Source organism: Cynocephalus volans, chromosome 7 (genome assembly GCF_027409185.1).
Source record: "Cynocephalus volans isolate mCynVol1 chromosome 7, mCynVol1.pri, whole genome shotgun sequence".
Classification (NCBI taxonomy): domain Eukaryota; kingdom Metazoa; phylum Chordata; class Mammalia; order Dermoptera; family Cynocephalidae; genus Cynocephalus; species Cynocephalus volans.
Window position 1 is genome coordinate 12,777,383 of NC_084466.1, and position 14,838 is coordinate 12,792,220.

A 14,838-nucleotide genomic window follows, 5' to 3' on the forward strand; every position below is an offset into this window, starting at 1 on the left:
TTGGTGACACCCCATTCAGTGATTCTGAAGTTTTTTCCAGTTATTCCAGATTAAAAAACAAAAAACAAACAAAAAAAAAACTTAGTGAGATAATTCCAGACATCAGAAATCTGAACTGTTATTCTATTGAAGAAATGTGGTTTTCTCCTTTCAGGACCTCAGTAGTAACACTGCTTTATTATTAAGTTCACACACCCTTATGCCCTAATTTGTTCTCTGTATTATGCAGGTAAAAGCAATTATTTGTAGTTATCAATAATACTGCCAAAGCCTCTATGTCTTACTTTCATTGTTTTTTTCCCTCAATAATCAATATTTTTCATTTCAGCTACTTTTAATTAGTACAACTCCTTTACTTTGACATATTTTTCAAATATAAGCAATAGATGCTCATTATAAAAAAAATTAGATGTTAACAGAAAAACATTAAGAAAGTTCCACTCAAGATTAGCAACTATTAATATTCCTGGATCCAATCTTCCAAGTTTGTGTTTTTAAAATGCAAGAGTATACTATATATACCATTTTAACCTTATTTTTTGTCACAATATAGTTCTTACTGCATCTTTTCATATTAATAAAAATTGACCTAATCATAATTTTAATGGCTACATAGGAATATTCTACCTTATAGAACATCATCATTTTTAAAATCAAACCCTTGTTGATGGACAGTCAGGTAGTTTCTAATTTGTCTTGTGAATACAAAGAGCACTGTGATGAATATATATCTTCCAGAAGTTACCCAATTAGTTCCCATGGTGGACTTTAGTCTCAGTACTTTCCCATGAAGTCATCCTACGTGGCAGTACGTATAGCATCATGTAAGCCCTGCCTCCTACTCCTGATTGGACCAAAAGGCAGCAAACCTCGGATTGGCCAGTGATCCATTAAACACTTGGGTGAGAAAAGACGAGATGGGCCAGTCAGATTCCCTCTCTCAGGACTGACAGAGCATGAGGCCGTTTCCAGGGAGAGCATGCTTTAGAGAATGGAAGATGAAGCTACGATGGGCATCGATCTGCCATGTGCAGAAACTGTAGATGGTAGCAGACGTGAAGGCCGCTGTGGATAGAGGCAGACTCCTCAGGGGCCCAGGCAGGCTGGTGCAGGTGCGCTGGAGTGAGGAAGACCTGGGAACTGCTGTTGATGAGGCTGTGGCGTCACAGCTTTTGTCCTCTGAGAGTGCAGGTGAAATGCCTCAACATCTGTAAGTCTCAAGTATTTACCTCATAAGAGCGTTAAATGAGAAAGTAATCTAGATTGCCCCATACATAGTGAGTGCTCAATGTGTGAGGGTACTTCAAAAAGTTCATGAAAAGATTCGTATTATCTTTCAATTTTAATTTTCCACAAACTTTTTGAAGTACTGTAGTATTTGCCCAGAACCAATTTGCTGGGGCAACTCTGGCGCTGAGGCAAGGTGCTCTATGTTTCTAGGTAGGGCTTCTGGGACCCATACTGAATTTGAACACAGACAGCACAACCAGCTGATAACAGGCACTTACAAACCAGTCATCACATGCGTATCAAGCATTTGTAGATTTTAGGTGCTACATGGGTCAATTTCTTTAGAGGAATTAATCCACACCAACATCTCGTATGGTAAACTGAAATAGGCGTTTCTCTAAAGGAGTTACACTCCTCTTCAACCTGGCAATCCTAACTCTAGGAATTTATCTTAAGGAATTGTTTTAGTTCGGTTCTTTTGCTTGCAAGAGATTCATTCAAGCTTCTTAAGTTTATTACTAGGATATATATATATAGTGGTCTTTAGGAAAGGCCAATTGTCCAAGCCTCAGGGAATGTGTTATCTGGTAGTTCTCTGGGTCCAAGGCAGCTCACAATTCTACAATTCTGAGTGCTAACATACGAGGGTACTTCAAAAAGTTCATGGACAGACTCATGTTATCTTTTAATGCTATTTTTCCACAAACTTTTTGAAGTACTGTCATATTGAAGAAAGCAAAAGAATGGGAGAGAAAGAGATGACTTCACTCGCCAGTGCTTTAAAGAACAAAGTGGCTAACACAGATACAGAGGACCGTTCCACACTCCTTTTCTGCTATCATTAAAGCAACGGGGTGGGACAGTTTCTTCCTTCTGTACACCCATCCACTCCCTTTCCTCCTCTTCAGCCTTCTCCCCCTCTGCTTAGACTGCTAGATATTAAAGCAATTCTTTCCCTTTGATTTTAAAGTGATTGAGAAAGAGATTCAGAGAGAGAGAGAGAGAGAGAGAGAGAGAAGAATGTAGAAATGGAAGGGGAGAAAACCAGTGTAAAGTTGAAACTGCCTCAAGCCTATATTCTCAGAACGGCCCTACGGTCTCACAGTGCATCAAATAGGGAGCAGTAAAAAAGAAACAAAACAGAAGCATACCTCACAAGAGAGTTTATAGCAGTAGTCCTTACAGAGGTATTTACCAGAATCACTGGGGAAGCCACTTCAAAACACATATGGCCAGGCTCCACCCGTACCCCATACACCACTGGGTTAAGCTTTAGAGCGGACAAAACAGTGGTATGTCCTGAGTTCCATTCATCTATTTGATGTCTGGTAGTACCTGGAAGATACTGATATTAGTAGTGGGCTCTCTAATTCAACATATGCCAAATATATCTACGAGAAAAAAAAGAAAGAAAAATTCAAACATCTTCAATGTTCTTTCTGTAACCTCACTCCGTCTTTTACCTCAAAAATACTGAACACGTTGTTTAGAATGGGGGTGCAGAAGTGATCACAATACACCAAAAAGTGTAGGTGCATTCTGATGAGTTTTTCTATTCCTTGCTCAGTTGATTTCGTTTTCTATTTTTGGAGGACATAATCCCTATGCTTACTGCTTATACAGCATCTAAGCTTTTTCCTTAAGATGGGTCAAAGTGTCAAGGGTTTCATGACAGCCTCAATCAATTCCTGCAGAACACTGTGGATCAGCTAACAACTTAAAATAGGGACACAGCTTTTATAGTTTCAGCTTAAGGATCATAAACACAAGTGACCACCTGAGACCACAGAGGACCGGATATGAGTTACTTATAGCAAAACTGAGCCAGTGGACAAGAATAGCAGGAAAGCGGCCGATTTTCTTGTAGTGAGGCCCTTTGAAGTAAACTATTTATTAAACATTATATTACAGTGTTCGAAACAAAAATCTTTGAAGGCAGGTTATCCTACTCTGCACAGTGGCCCCTGCTAACGAATTACTTCCTTTTCCTCTTAGGTTTTGTTTTTCCACTCGTGAAACTAAAACCCGGATTGTTTTCCTCCACCTATGAAACTAGCTGGCACGAAGCACTACTTCTGCCAATAATGCCCATCAATGGAAGGAGGATTGAAAACATACACCAATCCTCCACTTCCTAAACACCACAACATAAGAAATGTGCATATGAAGAAACTGCTTCGTAAAGTCCAGCAACTTCTCTAAAATAGAAAACGAGGTTAAAAGAAATGAAATAAAATGACTAAAATCAGCAAGAATTCAAACAATAGGACTTCAATTTTTATTTAAAAGCAAAATTCACATATTGCATTTCCTATTTGGCAACTCTAAGCTAACAGGCCTTGTCTCAGCTAGCATTTTTCGATTTCTCAGTACAGTTTCCTAGACCTACCAATAGCGGTCTCATCTTAAAGAAACGTTCAAAAGAAGACCAAGAAGGTGATATAGTTTATTCTTTTAAACCAATCAATAACTCAAGAGCCTTTGCCTGGGGAAGGAGTAATGAGAAGCGGAATAGCCAATGAGCCCACACACGTGGTAACATGTAAAGACATGACGGAAGAATCCTGGCCCCCTCGCCAAAGGTGTCTCCAGCCAAGTGTGTGCGGACAGGAGGAAAGGATGGAGCCAGACACATGGCTGTGGCTGGTTCAATGCAGCTGTGAGCGGCGGGAAGCTTTTTAAAATCTAGAAATACATCAAAGGGCTAATGCAGATTAAGCCCGGTTCCTTTTTTTTTCCTGAAAGGTTCACTTTTGCTCCTAATATAAAGACTTAGATATTTCTTCAGATCATAAAGCAAGTGGTACTTTTAATGATGGATTAAAAATTATTAAAGTAAAAGATGGCTGTTCCTCCCCATCCTTTTTTTTTTTAAGGTGATAAATTCAGGTAAAGACCAGTCTATGCCAAATTTATCGCTTACTAACCTTCAGGGATGTGGGGTAAGCCAAGAGTGATGTTAGTAAAAAGTCAAATTTTTACTACAATTTAGTAATGATGTAGTTACTTTTTGTAAATTCCATTATTAGAAACATTAGATAATATATAACAGTATCTAAGACATATAGCTTTAAAAATGGTAAGCATCTTCACTATCAAGAGTGTAAGGTAAAATAAACTTGTGCTCACAACTGGATTCTTGAAATAGAAGAGTTGTTACGTCAATAGAATAACTACAGTCATGCGCTGCCTAATGATGTTTTGGTTAACGACAGACCACACATGACAGTGGTCCCATAAGATAATATCAGCTATTCCATACGGCCTAGGCATATAGTAGGCTGTACCACCTAGGTTTGGCTAAGTACACTCCGTGATGTTTGAACAACGATGAAATCACCTAACAACGCGTTTCTCAGAATGCATCCTGGTCGTTAAGGGTCACATGACTGTATTTCTAAGTGGATTAACACTTTCACAAAGAAAAAAAAGAATCCACGAGGCTCCCTGAAGAGCCCACCTCCACCAGCTTCCCTGGATCTGCACCCATCCCAGCTCCTCCTCCCTCCAGCCTGCACAGGCTATACACTTCCTGCTGGCCCTGCAGCATTCTGCTGGACCCCCTGATCTTGTTCTTCCCACTTCCCCAGGACCCTGCTTCATAACGCTACTCCTTTTCTCTTCTCCATTGGCTCCTTCACTTCAGCCTAAAAGCAAGCTTAAGTCATTCCCTAAACAAACTCTCCCTGGACTCACTCTGCATCCTTTTTGGCTACTGTCCTCCCCACCGCTGCCATCAGATACTCCAAACAGTCCCCTGCCCTGGCTGCTGCTACCACACTTCTGCTCACAAGCAAACCTGTCCCAGAGTACTGTCATCGTCATCCCCACTGTTCTCCCTAGCTGACAGCCTAGCTGAGGCATTCACACATGCAGTACCTCAGGGGAAAAGACTGGGACTTACAGAAACGTTCATATTAGAATAAAGAAACAGAGAACGGGACACATTTATTAAAAAGATACTTTGAAGACAAAGTATAAATTATCTTTATTATACATATTCAATATTTTAGGAATAAAAGTAACTTTCTTCCTTTTTTTTTTTTTTTTTTTTTCTTTTTTGGCATCTGCCCAGTCAGAGGATCCAAACCCTTGACCTTGATGTTATAACACCATGTTCTAACCAACTGAGCTAACCAGCCAGCCCTGTTTCTAAAACTATAAAATAGGTAGCACATTGTAATTTGTATAACTTGTAGACAGGGTTTGCCTGAGCTTTCACCCTAGTAATTGTAAAATTTATATTACTATACTTCCCTTCATCTTAGAATTCTCTCACTGTTGTCTGGCCAGTCACCTCAGTTGGTTAGAGTGCAGCCTTATAACACTGAGGTCATGGGTTCAGATCCCCATACTGACCAGCCACCAAAAATAAAAATAAATAAAATAAAATAAAATTCTCTCACTGTTTAAAATAACCCTTCATGACTGTCACGCAGGTAGCAAAGAGAACAGATTTTGTTTTTGTTTTTATTTTGGGCGTCTGGCTGCTATAGGGATCTGAACCCTTGACCTTGGTGGTGTTAACACCAAGCTCCTACCAACTGAACTAACTGGCCAGTCCCAGAAAACACATTTTGACCAAGGAAAATTTCACTTTCTCTAAGGACCCAGAAACCTGACTTTCTGAGACTCAGAAACTCAGTCCAGTGGGCTGGCCAGTTAGCTCAGTTGGTTAGAGTGTGGTGCTGATAACACTAAGGTCCTGGGTTCAATCCCTGAACTGGCCAGCTGCCAAAAAGAAAAAAGAAAAAAGAAACTTAGTCCGTGTGGGCAAGAATGTCTGGTAGGAAAGAGGTGCTTTGTAGCTCAAGATCTGCTGAAGCTGAGCATACTTATTAGTTTAATCTGGCTTCACTGCTTCATAGAGAGGTTAGGTTACGGCTCCTCTATGAACAAAAGTATTCTCCAGATGTCATCCTCTTTATTCCTCCTAACCATCCCCAAGTCTGCCTCAGCCAACCTTCCATTTTTGAAAAGAAATCAGGTTGTAGCTGAATAGTTTCAGATACCTGCTGTTCCACTGTCAACCTTTGCTAAATGTAATGATTTAGGAAGTATCATTCAATATGCAAGAGTTTAATTTGGTGGCTTTTGAGTACTGATAAAATAGGTGGGTCACCCTCTGATACAAAAAAACCTCTTAGTCTAGATATATTTTTATTCAATCAAAAAACATATGAGGTATGTACTTAGTTTTAATAAATTAGCAAGTCAGAGCTTTCTTCTAGGAGGGTCTCTGTGTCTGAACATAATCACTGCATGAACCTCAGCCCAATAAGGAGGTATCTACTATCATGAGGGTTCTGGTGGTGAAGGTCTTACAAGAAGTGGCCTTGTCAGTGAACTTTTTAGCAAATATAGTATCTAGTAAGGAATTTGGGTGAGTAGAAATGACGTTTTGTTAGGATTTTTGGTACTAACATGGAACTTAGTGAAGAGAAAGACATTTGCTGATGAAGATGCTGGTAAATACATGCTGGAGCTCTGCCTCATCTAGTCTGGTTCAAGAGGCAAATGTCAAGGAGTCAAGAGACCCTCCAATTCCAGACTTGTGGATTTATTAGAACCAAGAGGAAATACCCCACATTTTTCAATTGAATAAAAATATGTCTAGACCAAGGGGCTTTCTGTTACAGGTGTTCCTGAGTCAGTAATCAATAGCTGTGAAGGCAGAAGGGAACACAGGCGAGAGAGTAAGGCTGCCTGCCTGCCTGTTGTTACCCACTCACCTAAAAAAGGTGTCTAATCAGGGCATTCGGGGAGCCAAACCGCCTCATGAACACAGCTGAACACCCTGGACATCAAGGACAAAGGGAAACACTAGTACTAAGCACTGAGGAGGCTATTTCTTACTAAAAATAGAGTCATCTATCAGTTTGCTGTATCTAGAATCTTGGTCAGGAAACTTGTGCCCCATAAGAAAATCTGAGGGTTCTTCCATGTGACATAATCACAGTGATCCCCCAACTACAAGATTGGGTGTTCCTGTGGTGAGCAGGCTTTTCATTTGTTTTCATTTTTAAGTGATGAGTAAAAGTTTATCCAGAATGTGGGGAAAGGATAATATGGGCTTTTTCCCTAGTATATGAAGGGTTTTAAGTAAAAGGGCCCAAATATTTCTTTAATAAAAGTGGGTGGTGGGCTATGAATGATGATTATCTGCCAGGGAGTAAGGTGGATTATCATCTATTTTTAGGTAACACCCCAGAAACTGTGACTTTTTCTTATCCTGAGTGAGAAGGATCTACATGCAGGGTCAGGGTGTTTTTCTGTTCCTCTGAAACTTGTGCAAAGAGAAAAATTGGCTAGATTCAATTTCTCTGGGCCTACCAGTTCCAGTTCTGTGAATTTTGCTACTATGATATGGAGGACCCTAGGCTTCCCGTTCTATAGTAGGAAAATTAACTAGGCTTGTCCACAGACAGCATTCTAGGTGTCACAAACAATCTTCTGAAGCCAGCCTAGGAGAATTTCCAGAATGAGCGTGTGTGTGCATGGGCTAGAGTGAGCAGCCCTGCCCACGCAACTTTACTTGGGGCCCACCACCATGCACTTGGCCAGGCTGTGAAAAGGTAGGCAAGTCCTCCCGGTTCAGGCAAAGGTGGCAAGTATCCGGGAGCAGCTCCAGGGAGCTGTTCCCTCCTCCTATGAGAACTAGGTCAGAGGTGACTGTGCCGGGGGAGGGAACTCCCCCAGGGCCACTTTGAGGAAGGGGTCCGGGGGACAGGCAGGGCCAGAGCCCTCCCTATCTTCACACTTATCCTGGTTCTCTTCAATTGGTTCGTTCTCAAGCTAGAGTGGTCTTTTCTTACTACAAAGCTTATTAGACCATCAATCACCTTGTCTCCCTCACCTGAAACTCTTGTATGGGTTTCTACAGAAGGAGCAACTCAGGGTGGAGCCGATCAGTGTTACACAAGCCCACCAGGTGGTGCATATTAAGGGATGAGAAACACTGCTCTGAAGGGCCTCCTTCCTCAGGGCCTCTGCACAGCACTTCAAAGTTCTTCCCTCCCTCCTTCATCTACCCAGCCCCTCTTCACCATTCAGCTCTCAGCATAGGCACCACTTCCTGGGGTATGTTCCCTAACTTCCCCGGGTAGTTAATTCTCTTCCAGTGCCCCCTCCACCCACCCAAAGGCTCTCACAGCACCTGGCCCGGTTCTGGCTATTCCTCTGTGTGATTATTTGATTAATGTCTATCGTACCCATCAGAATGATAGACACTAGGAGAGCTTAACTAATTGTACTTGCTATTGTATCACCAGCACCAAAGTCCTGCCTGACAGGCAATACACATCACAAACCCAATGAATCAATGAGTGGACAAGCACTACACAAAGAGGAATAGGCTTCGTCAGAGGGAGCACTCGGGGGGACCCCTGCCCTACTAGAAACAGTGAAGGAACTCAAAACAAGGGAATAAGTCTGTGGCTCAGACCTGTGGTCATCAATAACAGTAGTGGTCATTATTAATTATTAGTAATTAGTAAAGATAATGTGTCATATCCTGCTCCAGGAGTTTTACCCGTTAACTTATTTAATCATCAGTGGAGGTGCAGAGATAAGCAACTGTCCTGAGGTTAAATGCACAGTAAAGGGCAGCACCAAGACTACTGGACCCAGGCAGTCTGGCTCCAGACTTCCCGCTGTGCCCATTTGCCATTAATAATGACTGCAAAGGGGACTAGGAATGAGCTGTGGGCAAGAGTTCCAGTCAGGAACCTGCGGTGCCCAACAGCTTCTAGAGAGAATCGGAAGCTTCTCCTCTCTGTGCTCCAAGCACTGGCTCGGGTGCCCATTTTAAGCTATGTGTAATACAAGTGTTGTGGGCTGGTGACTTGAGGGACAGATGGAATAAAGAATATGAGGATGACTACACCCTAAAGCTGTGAGGCACTCTAGAAGTTTCTAAAGTCTGAGAAACTGAGCCTGGAAATTGAGTGAGGAAGAGGAGGACAGTCTCTTCTTCCTTGGACTTCAAGGCAGAATCTAAAGGAAGTGAAATGCCTACTTAGCTCTTTTGCCCATTTTTTAATTGGGTTGCTTGTTTTCTTCTTGTAAAGTTGTTTGAGTTCCTTATATATTCTGGATATTAATCCTTTGTCAGATGTATATTTTGCAAATATTTTCTCCCACTCTGTTGGTTGTCTTTTAACTCTTTTAATTGTTTCTTTTGCTGTGCAGAAGCTTTTTAGTTTGATATAATCCCATTTGTTTATTTTTCCTTTGGTTGCCCGTGCTTTTGGGGTCGTATTCATGAAGTCTGTGCCCAGTCCAATTTCCTGAAGTGTTTCCCCTATGTTTTCTTTAAGAAGTTATCCAAATGGCCAACAGACATATGAAAAAATGCTCAACATCACTCAGCATCCGGGAAATGCAAATCAAAACCACATTGAGATACCATCTAACCCCACTTAGGATGGCTAAAATCCAAAAGACTATGAACGATAAATGCTGGCGAGGCTGCGGAGAAAAAGGAACTCTCATACATTGTTGGTGGGACTGCAAAATGGTGCAGCCTCTATGGAAAATGGTATGGAGGTTCCTTAAACAATTGCAAATAGATCTACCATACGACCCAGCCATCCCACTGTTGGGAATATACCCAGAGGAATGGAAATCATCAAGTCGAAGGTATACCTGTTCCCCAATGTTCATCGCAGCACTCTTTACAATAGCCAAGAGTTGGAACCAGCCCAAATGCCCATCATCAGATGAGTGGATACGGAAAATGTGGTACATCTACACAATGGAATACTACTCAGCTATAAAAACGAATGAAATACTGCCATTTGCAACAACATGGATGGACCTTGAGAGAATTATATTAAGTGAAACAAGTCAGGCACAGAAAGAGAAATACCACATGTTCTCACTTATTGGAGGGAGCTAAAAATTAATATATAAATTCACACACACACATACACACATACACACACAAACCGGGGGGGGGGGGGGGAAGAAGGTATAACAACCACAATTATTTGAAGTTGATACAACAAACAAACAGAATGGACATTGTTGGGGGGGAGGGGGGGAGAGAGAAGGGAGGGAGGTTTTGGTGATGGGGAGCATTAATCAGCTACAATGTATATCGACAAAATAAAATTAAAAAAAAAAAAAAAAAAAAAAAAGGAATGAAAACACAGATAAAATGATAAAAAAAAAAAAAAAAAAAAAAAAAAAGAATCTAAAGGAAGTGGGAAAGGGAAAGCTAAATGGGCCTCACTTAGGGACCCTTATCTGTAACCAGATTTGACAAACAAGGGTGGGGGTGTGCCTATATCTCAGCCGAAATGAAAAACGAAATAGGGTTTCTTTTGTTTTACAAGACACTTCAGATAAAGCACTGTGATAATCATAACTCCATCAGGGACTGCTTTTTGCTATCAGAATAGTTTTCATTCTTCACTAAGAATAACAACAATGGTTATGCATTTCCATATTAATGAAACCATTTCAGAGCAACATGGCCCAAAGTTGCTCTGGAGTGAGATCTACTAGAAAAACTACTGACTCGAACAGCATTCATCTCATCCTCCTTTAAATATCAGAACTCCCCCCCCCCCCCCGTCGACCCCCACCCAAGTCCCCAGTCCCAAACTACACATAACTAAAATCAATCAGATAAACAGACTATGGATTTTCAACATTCAGTTTCAAATGCTGCAGCAATTACAGCTATCACTGAGAACTGAAAGTTGTATAACATAACATCAGACAGAAAACACGTAGAAAACAGTACAACTTTCAGTAGTATTTTCTTGCTCACTGAATTTCCAACAGGAGTTGCAGACTCTTGATCTAAATTAACTGCCTTTAGGAAACAGCTATGGGGCCGAGCCCGTGGCGCACTTGGTAGAGTGCTGCGCTGGCAGCGCGGCGACGCTCCCGCCGCGGGTTCGGATCCTATATAGGACTGACCTGTGCACTCACTGGCTGAGTGCCGGTCACGAAAAAACGACCCAAAAAAAAAAAAAAAAAAAAGGAAACAGCTATGGCAAGTAGAAAGTTGCCAGGATCCTATCTCATAAAGGTAAATGCAACTTTACTCTAGGGTGTGAAACATGTTTCCACAATGCTAGTTAGAACTGAGTGATTACATTGTGCCAGGAACAATACTAAGTGTTATGCATACATTATTTCGTTTAAGTCTCACTATAGCCAACGAGGTAGATGATATTATTACTCTCTTTTTTCAGACCAGGAAACTGCGCTGGGAAGGAGTAAATGAGGCTAAATCAAATAGCCAATAAATTAGTACTTGCCTGACTTTAAAGCAGGTGCCCTGTGAGGAGAGCGGAGTCAGTATGGTCAGGCCCCCTTGCCTCACATGTGGCTGGATATGAGGATGATTCAGCACATCCATTGTAAACAAGTTATGAAAAAGTAGAGTTAGTGCGCATGTGCGCCCGTGTACCGTTTGGCTTGTTGCTGTTCTTGAGTACTCCGGTATGGAACACAGCAGCTCTGAACTACTGGTCAGCGGAGCTCGCGGCTAACAATAAAGCATGTCCACTTTGCGGGCGGCTGCTCCATTTTTCTTTCACTTACCTGGCTCAGTACCTGCACAGGATGGGGTAGAAGGGTCTGTGATCCAGCCCAACAATTGGCGTAGTTTCGGCAGGATGAGCAGGTAAGGGAGCCACAAGCCCCTTGGGAGAGGGAGGAGATGTGGCTGCCCTCAAGCATGTTGTACCTGGTGGCAGCATTCCTGTGGACTTAGGCTCCACTGGAAATGTGGGACCAAGTGGATGGGTCCCCTGAGAACACAGAGGAAGCTCTCAGGGTACTGAGCTCCATGGTGAAGGATGAGGAATCCTGGAGAATGGCTGGCCATTTGGGCTGGTTGTGATTTGCTGTACTGAGAGCCAATATGGACCAGGCACTCCACGAAGCAGCACAGCAAAAGGCAGACATGCTGGAGAATGAAGCACAGGACAGGTCATCCCCATTCCTGAAGCTGAGGATGATGATGACCCCGAGGATGAGTTGGGAGAACCTGTGTGTCTCCTTGCATGACTTATTGTGTATCAGAAACAAGCAAACCCCTAGCTGCTTGGATCCTAGGGGTGGATGGCAAATGTACAGTGTGTGTTAGCATTAGTGGATACCATGCAGAATGTAGCCTGATACATGGCAAACCAGATAAGTTTCCAGGAGTCACAGTGAATGCTGATTGCTATGGAGGACATTCTATTACAGTCAAAGCTGTGTCTTTGTTCCTGAGCATTGGACGATTGCTTTTTTGTGTATATACTGTATATGTATCTCCCGTATCCGAATACACCTTGGGTATAGATGTGCTTTATAGGCCACACCTGAAAATGACAGTTGGAGAATTCCTGTTGTGGATACAGACAGTGAAGCCTGTGTTCTGAGGACATGCTAAACATGACCCAAGCCAAGGTGTGTGGTCAATATGAAATAGTATCACTTGCCGGGAGGACATGCAGAGAGAGGTGCCACTATATTGGAGTTGGAGAAGGTTAGCATCATTTGTCCTGCACCTAGTCCTTTTAACACCCTAGTATGGCCAGGGAAAAAACCTGATGGGACCTGGAGGATGAGTGGACTATCGAGATCTGAACAAAGTAGTGCCTCCTTTGCGTGCAGCTGTGCCTTCGGTTCATGACTTGATGGATCAGCTGATGACTCAGCTAAGAGCTTACCATTATGTACTGGACCTTACAAATGCTTTTTCTCTATCCCAATCTTGGCTGATAGCCAAGATCAATTTGCCTTCACCTGGGGAAGAAGGCAATGGACTTTTCGGGTGTTAGCCCAAGGCTACCTGCATAGCCCGACCATCTGTCATGGTTTAGTGGCTGGGTACCTAGCCAAGTGGACTAGGCCCAGCATGGTTACAATGTTTCATTATATAGATTATGTCTTACTAACCTCTGATTCTCTTGCAGATTTAACCAAGGCGGCTCCAACACTGCTAGGTCATTTGGAACAATGTGAGTGGGCCATATATAAGGGTCTTACCCTTTGGATATGTACTTGAGAATATCAGTGGTGGACAGTAGGCCACCGACCCCTATGGGGACATGCCATGTGGCAAGAGTTATGGGAATTAGGACATGGAAAGGAAGTAAGTCTTTTCCATGTCACAGGACATTTCCCCTTAGCCAGTTCAGGCAATGATGAAGCTGATGCACCGGCTAAGGTAAAGTGGCTGGAGAGAGCTCCAGCAGCTGATGTAGCCCAATGGTTACATCAATGAATGCAGCATGCTGGCTGCAAGACTGTGTGGTTGATGGCCTGCTGGGTGCCACATAAACCTGAGAATGCCCCTGATGGGCAGATGTACTCAATGGCTTGCCAGGTGCTGCATGCAGATACCAGAAAACCCGAGAGGAGGATGCTCCTCACTTGGTGGCAGGTGGATCTTGTGGTATCACTGCCAAAGTCAGGGAATTTCACATATATCTTCACAACCATTGATATGGCTATTGGTCTTCTGTCTGTATGGTCTAGTAAGGACCCAGACCAGGTAAGCACTATTAAGGTGTTCAATAGCCTTATGGCCATGTACGACTGACCCCTGGTCATAGAGAGTGATAATGGAACCCACTTTACTGGACATGAAGTACAGAAGTGGGCTTCTCAGTTGTCCATTCAGTGGAAGATATGCCATATCATCCCCAGGCAATGGGAATGATTGAATGGTACAATGGTCTTCTGAATAAAGGACTAAGGCTATCCGCCCAACCCCTATCCCTGAAGGGGTGGACATGGCAGTTATGGCTGACAGTCAGGAGCTTAAATGAGAGACCCTACAAGGGCAGGCCCTCTCCAGCGGAGGCTCTGTTGCATAGAGCCGCAGCACCTGTTCCTGCAACCATTCTTTCCAGGATGGTAAGTTGGCATGTATTCTGCCAGAGGGATGAGAACTCCCTCTATTGGTGCCAATAACTTTTGTCTTTTCATCCATAGTATTGTGGCTGCAGGCATCAGAGTCGACTGGACACATACATACGTTCATGTGGCCAATGTGTCAGCTTACTGAATATGCACCAAGTTTCCTACCAGTGTGGCTGCCAGATTCCTGTGGATAACCACCCCAATGACGACTACTAACCGGATATGTATATGGGTGGGGTTTTCACGGCTAATAGTTGAAAGGATAGAGCTGCAGGGACAAGCCTCAAGGTGTATTGAATGTACAATAAGTACAGAGGTTATAATGGATGCAAGGGTCAGCCATCCTCTCTAAGGGAACATCGTGGAAGATTCCAAATGCATAGATTGTAAGGCAAGGGACCCTGAAGGGGTGGAGTATGAGGAGAGTGGAGTCTGTATAGTCAGGCCCCCTCGCCTCATATCCGGCTGGGTATGATTCTGCACATCCGTTGTAAACAAGTTCCGAAAAAGTAGAGTTAGTGTACATGCGTGCCCATGTACCGTTTGGCTTGTTGCCGTTTTTGTGAACTCCTCGGTAAGGAAGGCAGTGGCTCTGAACCGCTGGTCAGCGGAGCTCGCATCTAAAAGTAAAGCATGTCCACTTTGTAGGCAGCTGCTCCGTTTTTCTTTCACTTACCTGGCTCAGTACCTGCACAGGACGGGGTAGAAGGGTCTGTGATCCAGCCTGACATG

The 14,838-nt window shown here is 42.9% G+C and overlaps 1 protein-coding gene and 1 non-coding gene across 6 annotated transcripts in view; one reads left to right on the forward strand and one right to left on the reverse strand.

Moving 5' to 3' along the window:
* The window catches only part of PCCA (propionyl-CoA carboxylase subunit alpha), a 411,013-nt gene that overhangs the window by 41,001 nt on the left and 355,174 nt on the right, over positions 1–14,838 (reverse strand). The window lies entirely within an intron of this gene.
* TRNAI-GAU (transfer RNA isoleucine (anticodon GAU)) lies at positions 5,887–5,960 on the forward strand. Its single transcript has one exon. It is a non-coding gene; the product is annotated as a tRNA-Ile (tRNA).